The sequence below is a fragment of the Taudactylus pleione genome, unplaced genomic scaffold (assembly GCF_031769625.1).
Source record: "Taudactylus pleione unplaced genomic scaffold, aTauple2 ptg000311l, whole genome shotgun sequence".
NCBI classification, from domain to species: domain Eukaryota; kingdom Metazoa; phylum Chordata; class Amphibia; order Anura; family Myobatrachidae; genus Taudactylus; species Taudactylus pleione.
Window position 1 is genome coordinate 235,852 of NW_028284712.1, and position 20,543 is coordinate 256,394.

Consider the following 20,543-nt stretch of genomic DNA (forward strand, 5'->3'; position numbering starts at 1 on the left):
CTATTTTTGTGAATAGAATGGTGTCTTTTTAGTGACTAATATCGCTATACTATATATACCTACTAGGAAGTAATTGCTCTTTATAAGTTCTTAATAGGATAGCATTGTTGTTTTTTAATAAAACTTGCCAATTCTTAATGGCGTTCCACTTCTTTCTCCCTCATGTTTATATTACAATATTGGGGAGCAGAACCCAGTGACAGCTGCCGCTTCAAAAAGCCACATCGGCGCGCCTGTACCCTTTTCTATTCACTTACAGGGCTGAAAATGGGATGCCATGATTTCTCTAGAAATCACTGAGTCTTTTTCTCGCACCTCGAGAGCAAGTCTGATTTTTCCTATAATCTTTAATTTTAGGAAAAATCAGCGTGACTTGCTCTGTGACACCGGCGGCACCTCCTCTGAGGACTAATTAAGCAATTGGAATTTTCCAATTAGCTTAATTAGTCCTTAATTACTCACTTTTTGAATCGGTGTCTTCTGCATCCAGCGTCAGGAGCCGGGTCTTCTGCAGCAGGGTGAGTGTGTGTGTGCATGAGTGTGTGTGTGACCCCCCCCCCGTGTAAGTGTATACACCCCCTGTAGCCAGCGCTGGGAGAACTACATCTTCCAGCAGCCCTTGCGCATCCCAGCACCCCCGGAGCCTCCCAGCAGTCCTCGGAACTTCCAGCAGCCCCCTCTCCAGTGACAAGATGGAGGGGAGTCCACCGAGAGCTGTGGTGACCACCGGAGATCCCCAGACATGTAAGTATATATATTTTTTTTTGCACACGCTGCACGATTTTTAGCTCTGAAAACCCTGCAACCCCTGTTCCACTGTTTTTTTTTATTAGATACTTTGACATCAGAAGTGCACATACCTGCGGCAGGGCCAAAACTAGGATTTTTGTCACCCGGTGTAAGACAATAATTTGACCCCCCCTGGTAATTCCCCCATAGTAATGCCCCCTTCAGCAGTGCACCTATAGTAATGCCCCTGAGGTAATGCCCCTGTAGTAGTTCCCATATAGTAATACTCCTGTAGTAGTGCCCATATGGTAATGCCCATATAGTAATGTCCCCATAGTAATGCCCCTGTAGCAGTGCCCATATAGTAATGTCCCTATAGTAATGCCCCTGTAGTAGTGCCCATATGGTAATGCCCCTTTAGTAGTGCCCATATAGTAATGCCCCTGTAGTAGTGCCCATATAGTAATGCCTCTCCGCTCAGCACAAGATCTGCATCTCTCAACCCCATGCATTACTTGCTCCCATTCACGGTTAAAGAACTTTCTTTGGGCTGCACCCACTCTATGGAATTCCTTACCACGCACAATAAGACTTTCCTCTTGTCTCCAATCCTTCAAGTGTTCCCTGAAAACTCACCTCTATCTAATTACATCCCCTTTCACAGTCCACACATAACCTCACACATTATCTTTCTTTCACATCCTCCTGATATTTGGCTGACATTCCTGTGTGACTGGATCATGCAGCCCACCAAGACTCTGCATACTGGCTGGACCAAATTGCAATATATAGCACCTATCCTTGTGTATCAATGCCTATTTCCCTTTAGAATGTAAGCTTGCGAGCAGGGCCTTCCTACCTATATGTCAAACAAAACTAGTGATTCCCCCTTGCACTGTAAAGAAGCCGCTACTATTCCAAATAGGTGTTATCAGTACCTAATATAGTCACAATACAAGACAAGCAAATAGAACAGTGCGCTTCAATATTGGATTAATTCATATACTTATGGTTGTTAGTGTCCGTATCTCTTCTTAATTCTGATTTCTTTCTCAGACGTTCTCAAACAAATTTTTTCTCCATATATGAAAAAGGAGAAATAATAGAGAACAAAAATAGCTGATCGTATAGGATTTCTGTGATTTTAATAGTCCATATATAAAGTCACAAAAAATTATCCCTTCCACATATAGAGAATGGGGTTTTGTGTTGATCTATTGATAGCAGGTCACCCACAAGTGCAAGTTTAGCATAGGACACTCACAATAAGGCTTACATCCACTAGTATCTACTGTACATATAACGGTTTCTTTCTAGTTCTTTCCTTTGTGCACACATCAACGGTATTTTTTCTACATCAGGGTCCATAGGGCATCCACAGGATACCTTGGGGTATAGGTGATGACGTCAGGCATTGGGCACCATAGAGTTAAGTTTTCAGCCTCCCAGGATGCACTAGGGTCCCCCACCTATACCCCGCCCCCGAGCCAAGGCATCTCAGTTTCGTTGGTGCCCGGCTCGGAGTCGGAGCACCTGTTTAGAGGGGGGCTAAGGATAGCCAATGAAGTTTTCTTCAAGGCAGCTGTGGCTGCCCATCTGGAAGTACAGCATGGACAGTCACTACTGACGTCCATGCTGTCTTCCCTACACCCCCGCCGGTACCAGAACGCTGGTACTGATCCGGGGATGCTGGTAAGCATCTGGGGTCACAGCTAGCGGTGACCCCAGATGTTTGGGACCATGGCCGGATTCAAGGGGGCAGCAGGTAAGCAGCGGGGTCCTGCGGTGGGTCCCCGCTGAAACATGGTCCAGAGTCCCCAGGCAGGGGGCTCCCTGGGGACTGGCTGCAGCGTGGAGCCAGGTAATGAACCTGCGCTTCCTCTACCCCCCTGGGACAGTGGACCGCAGCTGAGCGGTAGCGCTGCAGCGTCCCAGGGGTTAATTGCATGCCAGGGGAGCGCGCCTTCCCTGTACACAGACGCTGCCTCCCCCGCTGCACACAGCCCTCTCTGTACCTGCCGATTGGCCCTGTGGCAGCGCTCCTCCCCCAGGCCGGCCTCCTCTCTGCTCCTTTGTGGCCATCTTTACTGAAGCATGGTGAACGCTGCTGGAAGCTGCTGATCGGTGGCATCGTGGTCTGGGTCCCCCAGCATACCTCTCCGTTGGAACAGGTCTGTGTATGCAGCGCTGTGTCCTACCAGGCTCTGTGTCTGCGTAGTTGAGGATCAGCGCTGATAGTGCAGGGATTGATTTCTTTGCATTGTATGTGACTGCTGCTAGCGTCTGCTGCCTGTACTTTCACTTTCTACTGTCAGCCTTTTCACTGTCCCTGCTCTTCTTCTGCTAAAGCCCTTGCGGTGCGGTGATTGCAGGGCAGTTCTCCCACTATACTAAAAGTATCAGTGAGAGTGGTCACATACTTACCATCATGTCTGAGAGTGATTTTCCTCTCCAGCTTCTGTGTACTACGTGCAAGGTACCTATAGCGGAGGGGGAAAGTAACGCGGAGGGGCTATGTCGACAGTGTTTTTTATTGGCTCGACCAATTCCTGTCACGGCTCCGGTACAGGAACCGCCCTGGGCTTGTTTCGTCAAAGCGCTTACAACCCTAGTGGGCCAGTTAGCTCCGCAACCTGCGTTCTCACAGATGGGATTGTCCCAGCAGTCAGTGGTGTCATCACCCATGCAGGGTTTCCTGAGACAACTGATGGTACCCCACAGTCTCCCTATTTCCCCTCCACAGGTCTCTCAGGAGCCTACTTGGGTTAATTCACTGACAAGTTCTGTACAGCATTTGTCGGATGTGTTATTAGGGGAGTCTGTGTTGCGGTCTCACAAGCGGCCGGTGGCATCTCTGTCCGCTCCTTATGAGGATGACGACGTGACGTCCGATGATGGGGAGATTCTGGATCTTTCTGACCAAGAACCTCTCCGTACTAAAGAGTCTGACGCTAAGTCTAAGGTTTATATTCCTGGCCTTATTTGTGCAGTCCGCACAGCTTTAGTTATTGAGGATGATGATCCTCCGGTGTCAAAGTCCAAATATGCCTTTTTCAGGGATATTAAGGGTGACGCCACAGTGTTTCCTCTTTCGGGTCAGTTAGTAGACCATTTAGAGGAGGCGTGGAAACATCCTGGTAAATGGTATCAGCCTCAAAGACGTTTAGCTGTGGCTTATCCGTTTGCGGACAATTATTTTTCTAAGCGGGAATCCCCTCAGGTGGATTCTCATGTGACACGACTAGTCCGAAGTGCCACATTGCCCATGTCCTCCTTGAAGGATGCTACGGACATTAAGGTGGAGATCTGCCTAAAGTCCATTTATTCCCTCGCGGGGGGGGGGCATCCAGACCAGCTATGGCCGTATGTTGGGTAGCCAGAGCTATGGAGCGCTGGGCTGATAGTTTGGAGACATCTTTGGATTCCGACTGTTCGGCTGAACAGTCCGAGTTGATAGGCAACCTTCGAGATTGGTGGCATCGTGGTCTGGGTCCCCCGGCATACCTCTCCTCCGTTGGAACAGGTCTGTGTATGCAGCGCTGTGTCCTATCAGGCTCTGTGTCTGCGTAGTTGAGGATCAGCGCTGATAGTGCAGGGATTGATTTCTTTGCATTGTATGTGACTGCTGCTAGCGTCTGCTGCCTGTACTTTCACTTTCTACTGTCAGCCTTTTCACTGTCCCTGCTCTTCTTCTGCTAAAGCCCTTGCGGTGCGGTGATTGCACATCAATGAAGCGGCCTTGGATATTAGTACCCTCACATCTCGGATTTCTTTGGCAGCTGTTGCTGGAAGGTGGACGCTGATTCCAAAAAGGGATTGGAAGCTTTGCCCTTTAATGGAGAAGTCCTCTTTGGTCCGGATCTGGACAAAATTGCGGCCACGCTGACGGCAGCCAAGTCTGCATGTCTCCCGTCTGCTGCTGTCCCTTCCAGTTTGGGTATGTCGTCCTTTCGGCCTTATAAGGCCCAGGGTAGGCCTAAGCACAGTCCTTTCCCCGACAGGCTGGCCCCAAGAAATCGGCCAAGCCCAGGAAGCAGGCCTGGAGTACCAGATGTCTGGCCCCTAAGGCTGATGACAAGCCTGCGGCCTGACGGTCCGGGCCTCCCTTTGGGGGATCCCAAAGTGGGAGGCCGCCTACTGCAGTTCGCCCAGTATTGGTCGGCAACTACGACAGACACTTGGGTTCATGAGGTGGTTTCTCACGGGTATGCCCTCTCCTTTCAGCACAGGCCCCCATCCCGATTCTTCACCATGGGTCTTCCCTTAGACCAGAACAAAGCCATGGAACTGCAGAAGGTTTTGCACACTATGCTCCAGGCTGGAGTTATAGTGCCTGTTCCATTCTCCCGGAGGGGCCAGGGTTTCTATCCCAATCTATTTTTGGTGCAGAAACCCAATGGGTTGTACCGTCCGATTCTCAACCTCAAGGCACTCAACAAGTCCTTACGGGTGCTGCGGTTTCGGATGGAGACCCTACGGTCCATCATTCTGGTGCTGGAACCTGGGGATTACATGGTGTCGTTGGACATACAGGACGCTTACCTGAATGTCCCTATTCTTTTGCATCACCAACAGTTCCTCAGGTTTGCAATCCGCAACGATCACTTTCAGTTCCGGGCATTACCTTTTGGCCTGGCGACAGCACCACGGATGTTATGGCGGTCATGGCCGCATTCCTGCTGCTGCAGGGATTCCGCATGTTGCCGTACCTAGACGACTTTTTGTTGGTAGCAGGGTCTCCAGAGCTCCTTCTACGCCACTTGGATCTGACGATTGCGGTACTGCAATGGCACGGCTGGTTGATAAACTGGCAAATGTCCACCCTGATCCCGTCTCAGAGGATTCTGCACCTCGGAGCCTTATTGGACTCCAGTCAGCAGCAGATCTTTGTGACGGGAGAAAAGATCTCTGCCTTGCAGTTGAGGGTGCGCAGTTGTCTGCAGAGTCGCCGTGTGTCTCTACACTCGGCGATGAGGTTACTGGGCTCCATGGTGTCAGTATTCGACATGGTGGAGTATGCCCAGTTTCACTCCAGACCTCTGCAGCAATTGATCCTGTCCAAATGGAATGGACTGCCTCAGAGTCTAAAGTCCCAGATGATGGTGCTCACTCCGGAGGTTCGCCTGTCCCTAGCCTGGTGGTTGCAGACGACCCATCTCAACAAGGGTCGTCCGTTTTGGGTGGCGAACTGGGTCCTATTGACAATGGACGCTAGCCTTCGGGGCTGGGGAGCGGTCACGGATCCACACTTGTTCCAGGGCAGATGGACTCAGGCGGAAAAGGAGCTTCCAATAAACATCTTGGAACTCCGCGCCATTTTCAATGCTCTCCAGCAGGCACAGCGGGTTCTCCAAGGTCACCCCGTGCAGGTCCAGTCGGACAACGCCACCACCGTGGCCTACATAAATCAGCAAGGAGGAACCCGAAGTCGGGCAGCACTCATAGAGGTGTCCCGCATCCTGGTCTGGGCGGAGCGCAATCTCCCGGCCATATCAGCAGTATTCATCCAGGGAGTTCTCAACTGGGAGGTGGACTTTCTCAGTCGCCAGGACGTTCATCCGGGGGAGTGGTCTCTGCACCAGGACGTCTTTCAACTTCTGGTGGACAGGTGGGGTCTTCCAGAGATCGACCTCATGGCGTCACGGCACAACAACAAGTTGCCGGTGTACGGGTCTCAACGAAAAGGCGTCTCTGGTGGATGCTCTGTCCGTCCAGTGGACGTTCCGGTTTGCTTATCTCTTTCCTCCATTTTCCCTTTCCGGTAAACCGGAAATTCAAACAGGAAGGAGGAACGCTTCTGTTGATAGCTCCCGCGTGGCCCAGGTGGCACTGGTTCTCAGACCTTCAGGGTCTGTCCGTGGACAGTCCTCTGCGGTTGCCGCTATGACCGGACCTACTGTCTCAGGGTCCTTGTCTTCACCCGGCCTGACTCGGCTGTCTTTGACGGTGTGGCTGTTGAGACGGCCATGTTAAGGTCCAGGCAGTTTCCAGCTCTGTAGTATGAACTATGCTAAGAGCTTGGAAGCCTTCTTCTGCAAGAATATACCATCATGTGTGGCATACGTTCTTCCAGTGGTGTCGGCCGAGAGGTTATTCACCTCGGGAGTTCTGTCTGTCTAGAGTGTTGGCTTTCCTACAGGCGGGACTAGACCATGGGCTTCGCTTTGCTTCTCTGAAGGTGCACATGTCTACAATCCCTGATGCGCGCACCTTTATGCAAGGTGTTCTTCGAATTCAGCCGCCATTTGTTCCACCAGTGGCGCCTTGGGATTTAGCTGTGGTCCTGAGGGCTCTCCAGGGACCGCCGTTTGAACCACTGGGCTCAGTGGATCTTAAATGGCTGACAGCTAAAACAATTTTCCTCCTGGCCATCGCTTAGGCCAGACGTGTTTCTGTCTTAGGTGCTCTATCCTGTAGATCCCCTTTCCTGATTTTTCATGGGAACAGGGCAGTGCTGCGCACTCATCCTGAATTTCTTCCCAAAGTTATTTCACGTTTCCATATCAACGAGGAAATCATTGTGCCGGCTTTTAACTCACCTGATCTTTCAGTGGGTGAGGCCACTTTGGACGTTGTACGGGCCTTACGGATTTATGTTGACCGCACTTCCTCGTTTAGGAAGTCGGATGCCTTGTTTGCCCTCTATGGCTTCCGTAAAAAGGGTTGGCCTGCTTCAAAGCAAACTTTGGCAGGTTGGATTCGTATGGCAATTTCAGAAGCTTATCTTCATGAAGGCCTTCCGGTTCCATCCTCTGTGAGGGCTCATTCCACTAGGTCTGTGGGTCCTTTGTGGGCAGCTCGACGTGGTGCCTCTGCAGTCCAGATCTGCAAGGCTGTCACGTGGTCCTCTGTCCACACCTTTGTGAGGTATTACACGTTTGACACCTTTGCCTCTCAGGATTCTTCCTTCGGGCAGCGGATTCTCCTTTCAGCACAGGAGCGTCCCCACCCTTAAAGGATACTGCTTTGGGACATCCCCAAGGTATCCTGTGGATACCCTATGGACCCTGATGTAGAAAATATGAGAGATGGTAAGAACTTACCTTTGTTATCTCTATTTCTACGAAGTCCATAGGGTTCCACAGGACTCCCGCCCTGTTGCACCTGTGCTGCAGATGGGCTTTACTCTGGTTACCGTTTTTTCCGTCTCCCTCTGGTGAGAATGTGATTCTTGTGTGTGTCCAGATCTTTTTTCTCTCTCTTCCTTCTCCTCCTCCGGCCTATGGCTTGGTACGTAACTGAGATGCCTTGGCTCGGGGGCGGGGTATAGGAGGGGGACCCTAGTGCATCCTGGGAGGCTGAAAACTTAACTCTATGGTGTACGATGCCTGACGTCATCACCTATACCCAAAGGTATCCTGTGGAACCCTATGGACTTCGTAGAAATAGAGATAACAAAGGTAAGTTCTTACCATATCTCATATTATATCGTTACCACACCACGTGTCAATCCAAACAATAAGACGTGCTTACACGTATGCTTACACGTATACTGTAGTAAATCCTCATATAACGGTATCTCTAAAATGGAGACGCTTTCCAATCCATAAAAAATGATAATGGCAACTTCTTATAAAAATTAATATTTTATTAATATATCCAAAATAGAATCTTCTTAGTATATTTTATCCATATATATGGGCAACATGCACATTCCTGATGTCAACACCACGGCGCACTTGCATAGACACTAGGCACACCCGGCCGTGGAGATTACACACAGGGTATGGGATGGAGACAGTCAGGGCACTTCCCTAATTACCAGCTGCAGGCCGTGCTCTTCCTACCTATATATCTGTCATTATACAGTTTTGTTTTATTAATGTTTTCAACTGTAAAGCGCAACGGAATATGCTGCACTATATAAGAAACTGTTAATAAATAAATAATGCCCCTGTAGTAGTGCCCATATGGTAATGCCCTTGTAGTAGTGCCCATATAGTAATGCCCCTGTAGTAGAGCCCATATGGTAATGCCCCTGTAGTTGTGCCCATATGGTAATGCCCCTGTAGTTGTGCCCATATGGTAATGCCCTTGTAGTAGTGCCCATATAGTAATGCCCCTGTAGTAGAGCCCATATGGTAATGCCCCTGTAGTTGTGCCCATATGGTAATGCCCCTGTAGTGCCGCTTACACAAAAAATATATATTTTTCAATTTGGGCGCAAGTGTTACAAGGTTGTTTACCTCGCTAAACCTCGCCCCCAATTGGCCATTCCCCTAGGGATAGTATGTGCGTATGTGTGCTTTTTGGGGGAAAACCAGTTTGAGGAATTTGAATGCTAATTGCTTAAACTACATAATGTCGATGTTTGAAAGGATGAATGCAATTTACTGTACCATTTTATTTTGAGAGACAGTTATCTCATAAATCAGTATGCATTTTAGGGAAGTGACATGGGGTGCTAGGAGGAAATTGTTTAGTTCCTAAATAAATGCAAGATGTATTTACTTATATTTTGTGAAATAGTTGCCCTAGAAGTCGGGGTAGGCAGGGTACAAACTGTTGCATTTGAGCCTGAAAATGTGAATATCTTCTGACTCCCTGGGGTAAATTTACTAAGATGAGAGTTTTTAGAAGTGGCGATGTTGCCCATAGCAACCAATCAGATTCTACTTAACATTTAACTAGCACCTTCTAGAAGATAATAGCTAGAATCTGATTGGTTGCTATGGGCAACATCTCCACTTCTAAAAACTCTCACTGTAGTAAATGAACCCCTCAGAGAGGTCTGTACTTCTGATGAATACATGTATGTTGTAGAGCAATTGTCTTTTTCAAGATATTGAGCAATAAATATCTTGCCTTTAAAAAGCTTGTTTCCTGTAACCAACAGAATGGCACAGCCCGCTGTTCCATTCTCCGGCTGTTCTGGATTGAGCCCAGTGTCTCCGAGCTAAAGCCCTCTACCACCGACCCTTCAGAGACAGGTCCATGCCAGTGAAAGTAAGCTGACACAATTCAGGAAGTGTTGCAGCAGTGTGCTCACACATACCCAGAAGTCAGTGGTTCTAGGCGCCAGTGTAGGAGCCTGGGAGAAGCGGTTCCAGGTGCCGATGGTAGGAGCCTGGGTGGGTGAAAAATGGTTCCAAGTGCTGATTATAGGAGTTTAGTGGTGGCAGTGTGTTACCCGTCCACAGCACAGTGGGTGGAGTCAGTAACAGGCGTTCAGTAATGGTAAAAGGCAATCTCTAATACTTCAAGATAAAGTGGGATCAAAATTAATCTCTGATCTCCTTGCAAGGTGAGATCATCCGGTCACAGAGTGCGACAGATGGAGCTGCACACAGTGACTGGAGATGATGGGAGGATGGCGCAATCGAGCTACACACAGTGACTAGAGATGAGTGAAGGGTGACACATGGAGACGATGGAAGTAACTACACATGGGAAGCGACATAACTGGAGATGATGGGAGGATGGCGCATGGAGCTACACAGAGTGACGGGATGATGGGACGGTGACACATGGAGCTACACAGAGTGATCGGGGATAATGGGAGGGTGACTATGGATAATGCATACATTAGCAAAATGTGGAGAGAGTAGTCTGAATTGAGTTGGAAAGCAGCTATGTACTTCCTCTCAGCCATTGAACTTAAATTTGTCAGCCATGAGCCAATTCCAAGCTTGAGAACTTTGCATCAATAGCAGCACATGAGTTTTAGTGCATACAGTGTCTTCTCCTTTGAAGTTACAAGCTGACCAATGTTGATGGGAACTCACTTGCTTCAGTCAAGAAATGCTCTGTGAGAGCAGCATGTGGCTCTAATCTCAGACCTTCCCCAAGGTTAGTTTTAGGAGCAACTACAGTACTCTGCATGTAGCTTCACCACTGAGCTTCTCTCCACATATTGAGCATTTAGTTTCAAGACTGTTTTAAAGCTCACCTTCGAAGGTGTCAGAAAACTTAGGGTGACACAGGAAATTAAAAATGTAAAAATCAAATTAACAGTCTACATCTCTATAAAATAAGGATTTGAAAACTTTCAAACTTTTAGAGTAAAAAAATGATGACCTTATAAAATATAGGTTTTAAATTGAAGAATTAAATCCAGTTGAGTTTCTAACTGAATATTCAAATTTTCACTTTTCATAGATAGGGAGATAGATACATTTAGAGCAGCCTAAGATGAGGCATACATTAGCAAAATGTGGAGAGAGAGTAGTCTGAATTGAGTTGGAAAGCAGCTATGTACTTCCTCTCAGCCATTGAACTTAAATTTGCAAGCCATGAGCCAATTCCAAGCTTGAGAACTTTGCATCAATAGCAGCACATGAGTTTTAGTGCATACAGTGTCTTCTGCTTTGAAGTTACAAGCTGACCAATATTGATGGGAACTCACTTGCTTCAGTCAAGAAATGCTCTGTGAGAGCAGCATGTGGCTCTAATCTCAGACCTTCCCCAAAGTTAGTTTTAGGAGCAACTACAGTACTCTGTATGTAACCTCACAACTGAGCTTCTCTCCACATATTGAGCATTTAGTTTCACGACTGTTTTAAAGCTCAACTTTGAAGATGTCAGAAAACTTAGGGTGACACAGGAAATTAAAAATGTAAAAATCAAATTAACAGCCCACATCTCTATAAAATAAGGATTTGAAAACTGTCAAACTTTTAGAGTAAAAAAATGATGACCTTACAAAATATAGGTTTTAAATTGAAGTATTAAATCCAGTTGAGTTTCTAACTGAATATTCAAATTTTCACTTTTCATAGATAGGGAAATAGATACATTTAGAGCAGCCTAAGATGAGGCATACATTAGCCAAATATGGAGAGAGAGTAGTCTGAATTGAGTTGGAAAGCAGCTATGTACTTCCTCTCAGCCATTGAACTTAAATTTGCAAGCCATGAGCCAATTCCAAGCTAGAGAACTTTGCATCAATAGCAGCACATGAGTTTTAGTGCATACAGTGTCTTCTGCTTTGTAGTTACAAGCTGTCCAATATTGATGGGAACTCACTTGCTTCAGTCAAGAAATGCTCTGTGAGAGCAGCATGTGGCTCTAATCTCAGACCTTCCCCAAGGTTAGTTTTAGGAGCAACTACAGTACTCTAAGTGTAGCCTCACAACTGAGCTTCTCTCCACATATTGAGCATTTAGTTTCAAGACTGTTTTAAAGCTCAACTTTGAAGATGTCAGAAAACTTAGGGTGACACAGGAAATTAAAAATGTAAAAATCAAATTAACAGCCCACTTCTCTTAAAATAAGGATTTGAAAACTTTCAAACTTTTAGAGTAAAAAATGATGACCTTATAAAATATAGGTTTTAAATTGAAGAATTAAATCCAGTTGAGTTTCTAACTGAATATTCAAATTTTCACTTTTCATAGATAGGGAAATAGATAAGTTGGATATTAACGGTCTTATTTAATTTGTCCCTTTTTAATTGTGTAGTGCCAAGATGTTTTAAGAAGGCAAATATTGTTCCAGTTTCAAAAAAGGGGGTAGTAAAATGCCTTAATGATTATCGCCCAATTGCACTAACTTCATTGATAATGAAATGCTTTGAAAGGCTGGTATTAGGACATATTCAATCTTTTTTCCCAGCAGATTTTGATCCTTTTCAGTTTGCATATAGGAAAAATCGTTGCACTGATGATGCGGTACTTACAGCACTTCACTCTATTTGAGCTCATTTGGAAGTGAGGGATTCTTATGTTCGGATACTCTTTGTTGATTTTAGTTCTGCTTTTAATACGGTTATTCCCGTTTCACTAACATCTAAGTTGTTTGACTTGGGGTTAAGTGGGTCTATTTGTAACTGGGTTTTAAACTTTTTAACTGATAGACCACAAGTAGTTAGAATTGGAGGTGCTGTGTCGGGGGAAGTGTTGATTAAGACTGGTGTTCCCCAGCGTTGTGTTCTCAGCCCCCTATTATACTCGCTATTTACCCACGACTGCGTGTCGACTTCTGATTCTGTGAAAATCATCAAATTTGCTGATGATATTGCAGTCGTTGGGTTAATTAGCAGGAATGATGAGTCCCATTATAGGAAAGAGATCAAAAATTTGGTTTCTTGGAGTGGTGATAATCACTTGCTCCTAAATGGTGACAAGACAAAAGAACTGGTAATTGATTTTCGTAGGAGATGTTTAGAGCAGAAATTGCCAGTGTCTATTAACAACCAGGATGTTGATATAGTTGAGTCTTTTAAATTTCTGGGTATCCAGGTTGCGGCAGATTTGACATGGTCTTTAAATACACTGTCCCTAATTAAAAAGGCGCAACAGCGTTTGTTTTTCCTAAGACGTTTGAGGGCCTCGGGAGTTAGCAAAGTAACTATGCTAAACTTTTACAGATGCTCAATTGAGAGCATTCTGACGTTTGGTATCATTATCTGGTATGGCAACTGCACAGCGAGTGAAAGATGTGCACTGGAACGGGTTGTTAGGACCGCCAGCAAAATCATTGGCGTGCAGTTGCCAACTATTCATGATGTTTATGGGCTTAGGGTTCTAAAGAGAACCAAAGGTATCATATCGGATCCAAGCCATCCATTTCATGAATTTTTTGATAAGCTCCCATCTTTAAAGCGGTTTAGAGTACTTCGGGCATGTACGAGTCGCTTGAGGGTTAGTTTTCTTCCATCTGCTGTGCGCATGTTGAATGCTATGATTGTATCTCTTTAGTTAATTTTAATTTTATTATTTTTGTGAAATTGTTTGTGATAACCTTTACCATGGATTGCTATTCACTGTTTTAAAAAAGTGCAATGTAATTTCGTCTGTCAAACTTGTTTTGCTGATGACAACAATAAATACAATACAATACAATACAATAGATACATTTAGAGCAGCCTAAGATGAGGCATACATTAGCAAAATGTATAGAGAGAGTAGTCTGAATTGAGTTGGAAAGCAGCTATGTACTTCCTCTCAGCCATTGAACTTAAATTTGCCAGCCATGAGCCAATTCCAAGCTTGAGAACTTTGCATCAATAGCAGCACATGAGTTTTAGTGCATACAGTGTCTTCTGCTTTGAAGTTACAAGCTGACCAATATTGATGGGAACTCACTTGCTTTGGTCAAGAAATGCTCTGTGAGAGCAGCATGTGGCTCTAATCTCAGACCTTCCCCAAGGTTAGTTTTAGGATCAATTACAGTACTCTGCATGTAGCCTCACCCCTGAGCTTCTCTCCACATATTGAGCATTTAGTTTCAAGACTGTTTTAAAGCTCAACTTCGAAGATGTCAGAAAACTTTGGGTGACAAAGGAAATTAAAAATTTAAAAATCAAATTAACAGCCCACATCTCTATAAAATAAAGATTTGAAAACTTTCAAACTTTTAGAGTAAAAAAATGATGACCTTATAAAATATAGGTTTTAAATTGAAGAATTAAATCCGTTGAGTTTCTAACTGAATATTCAAATTTTCACTTTTCATAGATAGGGAAATAGATACATTTAGAGCAGCCTAAGATGAGGCATAAATTAGCAAAATGTGGAGAGAGAGTAGTCTGAATTGAGTTGGAAAGCAGCTATGTACTTCCTCTCAGCCATTGAACTTAAATTTGCCAGCCATAAGCCAATTCCAAGCTTGAGAACTTTGCATCAATAGCAGCACATGAGTTTTAGTGCATACAGTGTCTTCTGTTTTGAAGTTACAAGCTGACCAATATTGATGGGAACTCACTTGCTTCAGTCAAGAAATGCTCTGTGAGAGCAGCATGTGGCTCTAATTTCAGACCTTCCCCAAGGTTAGTTTTAGGAGCAACTACAGTACTCTGCATGTAGCCTCACCCCTGAGCTTCTCTCCACATATTGAGCATTTAGTTTCAAGACTGTTTTAAAGCTCAACTTTGAAGATGTCAGAAAACTTAGGGTGACACAGGAAATTAAAAATTTAAAAATCAAATTAACAGCCCACTTCTCTATAAAATAAGGATTTGAAAACTTTCAAACTTTTAGAGTAAAAAAATGATGACCTTATAAAATATAGGTTTTAAATTGAAGAATTAAATCCAGTTGAGTTTCTAACTGAATATTCAAATTTTCACTTTTCATAGATAGGGAAATAGATACATTTAGAGCAGCCTAAGATGAGGCATACATTAGCAAAATGTGGAGAGAGAGTAGTCTGAATTGAGTTGGAAAGCAGCTATGTACTTCCTCTCAGCCATTGAACTTAAATTTGCCAGCCATGAGCCAATTCCAAGCTTGAGAACTTTGCATCAATAGCAGCACATGAGTTTTAGTGCATACAGTGTCTTTTGCTTTGAAGTTACAAGCTGACCAATATCGATGGGAACTCACTTGCTTCAGTCAAGAAATTCTCTGTGAGAGCAGTATGTGGCTCTAATCTCAGACCTTCCCCAAGGTTAGTTTTAGGAGCAACTACAGTACTCTGCATGTAGCCTCACAACTGAGCTTCTCTCCACATATTGAGCATTTAGTTTCAAGACTGTTTTAAAGCTCAACTTTGAAGATGTCAGAAAACTTAGGGTGACACAGGAAATTAAAAATGTAAAAATCAAATTAACAGCCCACTTCTCTATAAAATAAGGATTTGAAAACTTTCAAACTTTTAGAGTAAAAAAATGATGACCTTATAAAATATAGGTTTTAAATTGAAGAATTAAATCCAGTTGAGTTTCTAACTGAATATTCAAATTTTCACTTTTCATAGATAGGGAAATAGATACATTTAGAGCAGCCTAAGATGAGGCATACATTAGCAAAATGTGGAGAGAGAGTAGTCTGAATTGAGTTGGAAAGCAGCTATGTACTTCCTCTCAGCCATTGAACTTAAATTTGCCAGCCATGAGCCAATTCCAAGCTTGAGAACTTTGCATCAATAGCAGCACATGAGTTTTAGTGCATACAGTGTCTTCTGCTTTGAAGTTACAAGCTGACCAATATTGATGGGAACTCATTTGCTTCAGTCAAGAAATGCTCTGTGAGAGCAGCATGTGGCTCTAATCTCAGACCTTCCCCAAGGTTAGTTTTAGGAGCAACTACAGTACTCTGCATGTAGCCTCACCCCTGAGCTTCTCTCCACATATTGAGCATTTAGTTTCAAGACTGTTTTAAAGCTCAACTTTGAAGATGTCAGAAAACTTAGGGTGACACAGGAAATTAAAAATTTAAAAATCAAATTAACAGCCCACTTCTCTATAAAATAAGGATTTGAAAACTTTCAAACTTTTAGAGTAAAAAAATGATGACCTTATAAAATATAGGTTTTAAATTGAAGAATTAAATCCAGTTGAGTTTCTAACTGAATATTCAAATTTTCACTTTTCATAGATAGGGAAATAGATACATTTAGAGCAGCCTAAGATGAGGCATACATTAGCAAAATGTGGAGAGAGAGTAGTCTGAATTGAGTTGGAAAGCAGCTATGTACTTCCTCTCAGCCATTGAACTTAAATTTGCCAGCCATGAGCCAATTCCAAGCTTGAGAACTTTGCATCAATAGCAGCACATGAGTTTTAGTGCATACAGTGTCTTCTGCTTTGAAGTTACAAGCTGACCAATATTGATGGGAACTCACTTGCTTCAGTCAAGAAATGCTCTGTGAGAGCAGCATGTGGCTCTAATCTCAGACCTTCCCCAAGATTACTTTTAGGAGCAACTACAGTATTCTGCATGTAGCCTCACAACTGAGCTTCTCTCCACATATTGAGCATTTAGTTTCAAGACTGTTTTAAAGCTCAACTTTGAAGATGTCAGAAAACCTAGGGTGACACAGGAAATTAAAAATGTAAAAATCAAATTAACAGCCCACATCTCTATAAAATAAGGATTTGAAAACTTTCAAACTTTTAGAGTAAAAAAATTATGACCTAATAAAATATAGGTTTTAAATTGAAGAATTAAATCCAGTTGAGTTTCTAACTGAATATTCAAATTTTCACTTTTCATAGATTGGGAAATAGATACATTTAGAGCAGCCTAAGACGAGGCATACATTAGCAAAATGTGGAGAGAGAGTAGTCTGAATTGAGTTGAAAAGCAGCTATGTACTTCCTCTCAACCATTGAACTTAAATTTGCCAGCCATAAGCCAATTCCAAGCTTGAGAACTTTGCATCAATAGCAGCACATGAGTTTTAGTGCATACAGTGTCTTCTGTTTTGAAGTTACAAGCTGACTAATATTGATGGGAACTCACTTGCTTCAGTCAAGAAATGCTCTGTGAGAGCAGCATGTGGCTCTAATCTCAGACCTTCCCCAAGGTTAGTTTTAGGGGCAACTACAGTACTCTAAGTGTAGCCTCACAACTGAGCTTCTCTCCACATATTGAGCATTTAGTTTCAAGACTGTTTTAAAGCTCAACTTTGAAGATGTCAGAAAACTTAGGGTGACACAGGATATTAAAAATGTAAAAATCAAATTAACAGCCCACATCTCTATAAAATAAGGATTTGAAAACTTTCAAACTTTTAGAGTAAAAAAATTATGACCTAATAAAATATAGGTTTTAAATTGAAGAATTAAATCCAGTTGAGTTTCTAACTGAATGTTCAAATTTTCACTTTTCATAGATAGGGAAATAGATACATTTAGAGCAGCCTAAGACGAGGCATACATTAGCAAAATGTGGAGAGAGAGTAGTCTGAATTGAGTTGGAAAGCAGCTATGTACTTCCTCTCAGCCATTGAACTTAAATTTGCCAGCCATAAGTCAATTCCAAGCTTGAGAACTTTGCATCAATAGCAGCACATGAGTTTTAGTGCATACAGTGTCTTCTGTTTTGAAGTTACAAGCTGACCAATATTGATGGGAACTCACTTGCTTCAGTCAAGAAATGCTCTGTGAGAGCAGCATGTGGCTCTAATCTCAGACCTTCCCCAAGGTTAGTTTTAGGAGCAACTACAGTACTCTAAGTGTAGCCTCACAACTGAGCTTCTCTCCACATATTGAGCATTTAGTTTCAAGACTGTTTTAAATCTCAACTTTGAAGATGTCAGAAAACTTAGGGTGACACAGGAAATTAAAAATGTAAAAATCTAATTAACAGCCCACTTCTCTATAAAATAAGGATTTGAAAACTTTCAAACTTTTAGAGTAAAAAATGATGACCTTATAAAATATAGGTTTTAAATTGAAGAATTAAATCCAGTTGAGTTTCTAACTGAATATTCAAATTTTCACTTTTCATAGATAGGGAAATAGATAAGTTGGATATTAACGGTCTTATTTAATTTGTCCCTTTTTAATTGTGTAGTGCCGAGATGTTTTAAGAAGGCAAATATTGTTCCAGTTTCAAAAAAGGGGGTAGTAAAATGCCTTAATGATTATCGCCCAATTGCACTAACTTCATTGATAATTAAATGCTTTGAAAGGCTGGTATTAGGACATATTCAATCTTTTTTCCCAGCAGATTTTGATCCTTTTCAGTTTGCATATAGGAAAAATCGTTGCACTGATGATGCGGTACTTACAGCACTTCACTCTATTTTAGCTCATTTGGAAGTGAGGGATTCTTATGTTCGGATACTCTTTGTTGATTTTAGTTCTGCTTTTAATACGGTTATTCCCGTCTCACTAGCATCTAAGTTGTTTGACTTGGGGTTAAGTGGGTCTATTTGTAACTGGGTTTTAAACTTTTTAACTGATAGACCACAAGTAGTTAGAATTGGAGGTGCTGTGTCGGGGGAAGTGTTGATTAAGACTGGTGTTCCCCAGGGTTGTGTTCTCAGCCCCCTATTATACTCGCTATTTACCCACGACTGCGTGTCGACTTCTGATTCTGTGAAAATCATCAAATTTGCTGATGATATTGCAGTCGTTGGGTTAATTAGCAGGAATGATGAGTCCCATTATAGGAAAGAGATCAAAAATTTGGTTTCTTGGAGTGGTGATAATCACTTGCTCCTAAATGGTGACAAGACAAAAGAACTGGTAATTGATTTTCGTAGGAGATGTTTAGAGCAGAAATTGCCAGTGTCTATTAACAACCAGGATGTTGATATAGTTGAGTCTTTTAAATTTCTGGGTATCCAGGTTGCGGCAGATTTGACATGGTCTTTAAATACACTGTCCCTAATTAAAAAGGCGCAACAGCGTTTGTTTTTCCTAAGACGTTTGAGGGCCTCGGGAGTTAGCAAAGTAACTATGCTAAACTTTTACAGATGCTCAATTGAGAGCATTCTGACGTTTGGTATCATTATCTGGTATGGCAACTGCACAGCGAGTGAAAGATGTGCACTGGAACGGGTTGTTAGGACCGCCAGCAAAATCATTGGCGTGCAGTTGCCAACTATTCATGATGTTTATGGGCTTAGGGTTCTAAAGAGAACCAAAGGTATCATCGGATCCAAGCCATCCATTTCATGAATTTTTTGATAAGCTCCCATCTTTAAAGCAGTTTAGAGTACTTCGGGCACGTACGAGTCGCTTGAGGGTTAGTTTTCTTCCATCTGCTGTGCGCATGTTGAATGCTATGATTGTATCTCTTTAGTTAATTTTAATTTTATTATTTTTGTGAAATTGTTTGTGATAACCTTTACCATGGATTGCTATTCACTGTTTTAAAAAAGTGCAATGTAATTTCGTCTGTCAAACTTGTTTTGCTGATGACAACAATAAATACAATACAATACAATACAATAGATACATTTAGAGCAGCCTAAGATGAGGCATACATTAGCAAAATGTGGAGAGAGAGTAGTCTGAATTGAGTTGGAAAGCAGCTATGTACTTCCTCTCAGCCATTGAACTTAAATTTGCCAGCCATGAGCCAATTCCAAGCTTGAGAACTTTGCATCAATAGCAGCACATGCGTTTTAGTGCATACAGTGTCTTCTGCTTTGAAGTTACAAGCTGACCAATATTGATGGGAACTCACTTGCTTCGGTCAAGAAATGCTCTGTGAGAGCAGCATGTGGCTCTAATCTCAGACCTTCCCCAAGGTTAGTTTTAGGAGCAATTACAGTACTCTGCATGTAGCCTCACCCCTGAGCTTCTCTCCACATATTGAGCATTTAGTTTCAAGACTGTTTTAAAGCTCAACTTCGAAGATGTCAGAAAACTTTGGGTGACAAAGGAAATTAAAAATTTAAAAATCAAATTAACAGCCCACATCTCTATAAAATAAAGATTTGAAAACTTTCAAACTTTTAGAGTAAAAAAATGATGACCTTATAAAATATAGGTTTTAAATTGAAGAATTAAATCCGTTGAGTTTCTAACTGAATATTCAAATTTTCACTTTTCATAGATAGGGAAATAGATACATTTAGAGCAGCCTAAGATGAGGCATAAATTAGCAAAATGTGGAGAGAGAGTAGTCTGAATTGAGTTGGAAAGCAGCTATGTACTTCCTCTCAGCCATTGAACTTAAATTTGCCAGCCATAAGCCAATTCCAAGCTTGAGAACTTTGCATCAATAGCAGCACATGAGTTTTAGTGCATACAGTGTCTTCTGTTTTGAAGTTACAAGCTGACCAATATTGATGGGAACTCACTTGCTTCAGTCATGAAATGCTCTGTGAGAGCAGCATGTGGCTCTAATCTCAGACCTTCCCCAAGGTTAGTTTTAGGAGCAACTACAGTACTCTGCATGTAGCCTCACAACTGAGCTTCTTTCCACATATTGAGCATTTAGTTTCAAGACTGTTTTAAAGCTCAACTTTGAAGATGTCAGAAAACTTAGGGTGACACAGGAAATTAAAAATGTAAAAATCAAATTAACAGCCCACTTCTCTATAAAATAAGGATTTGAAAACTTTCAAACTTTTAGAGTAAAAAAATGATGACCTTATAAAATATAGGTTTTAAATTGAAGAATTAAATCCAGTTGAGTTTCTAACTGAATATTCAAATTTTCACTTTTCATAGATAGGGAAATAGATACATT

General features: G+C 42.8%; 12 non-coding genes across 12 annotated transcripts; all 12 read right to left on the reverse strand.

Moving 5' to 3' along the window:
* Nucleotides 1-10,263: 10,263 nt before the first annotated feature.
* On the reverse strand, nt 10,264-10,580 carry LOC148510723 (Nuclear RNase P). The gene has a single exon (XR_015869325.1).
* Nucleotides 10,581-10,881: 301 nt separating this feature from the next.
* Nucleotides 10,882-11,200, reverse strand: LOC148510724 (Nuclear RNase P). Its single transcript, XR_015868992.1, has one exon.
* A 301-nt stretch (nt 11,201-11,501) lies between these two features.
* Nucleotides 11,502-11,820, reverse strand: LOC148510725 (Nuclear RNase P). Its single transcript, XR_015869194.1, has one exon.
* Nucleotides 11,821-13,561: 1,741 nt separating this feature from the next.
* Nucleotides 13,562-13,880, reverse strand: LOC148510726 (Nuclear RNase P). The gene has a single exon (XR_015869273.1).
* A 300-nt stretch (nt 13,881-14,180) lies between these two features.
* On the reverse strand, nt 14,181-14,499 carry LOC148510727 (Nuclear RNase P). The gene has a single exon (XR_015869137.1).
* A 301-nt stretch (nt 14,500-14,800) lies between these two features.
* On the reverse strand, nt 14,801-15,119 carry LOC148510728 (Nuclear RNase P). The gene has a single exon (XR_015869074.1).
* Nucleotides 15,120-15,420: 301 nt separating this feature from the next.
* Nucleotides 15,421-15,739, reverse strand: LOC148510729 (Nuclear RNase P). The gene has a single exon (XR_015869110.1).
* Nucleotides 15,740-16,040: 301 nt separating this feature from the next.
* Nucleotides 16,041-16,359, reverse strand: LOC148510730 (Nuclear RNase P). Its single transcript, XR_015869266.1, has one exon.
* Nucleotides 16,360-16,660: 301 nt separating this feature from the next.
* On the reverse strand, nt 16,661-16,979 carry LOC148510731 (Nuclear RNase P). The gene has a single exon (XR_015868790.1).
* A 301-nt stretch (nt 16,980-17,280) lies between these two features.
* On the reverse strand, nt 17,281-17,599 carry LOC148510732 (Nuclear RNase P). The gene has a single exon (XR_015869181.1).
* Nucleotides 17,600-19,339: 1,740 nt separating this feature from the next.
* Nucleotides 19,340-19,658, reverse strand: LOC148510733 (Nuclear RNase P). The gene has a single exon (XR_015868913.1).
* Nucleotides 19,659-19,959: 301 nt separating this feature from the next.
* Nucleotides 19,960-20,276, reverse strand: LOC148510734 (Nuclear RNase P). The gene has a single exon (XR_015869108.1).
* Nucleotides 20,277-20,543: the final 267 nt, after the last annotated feature.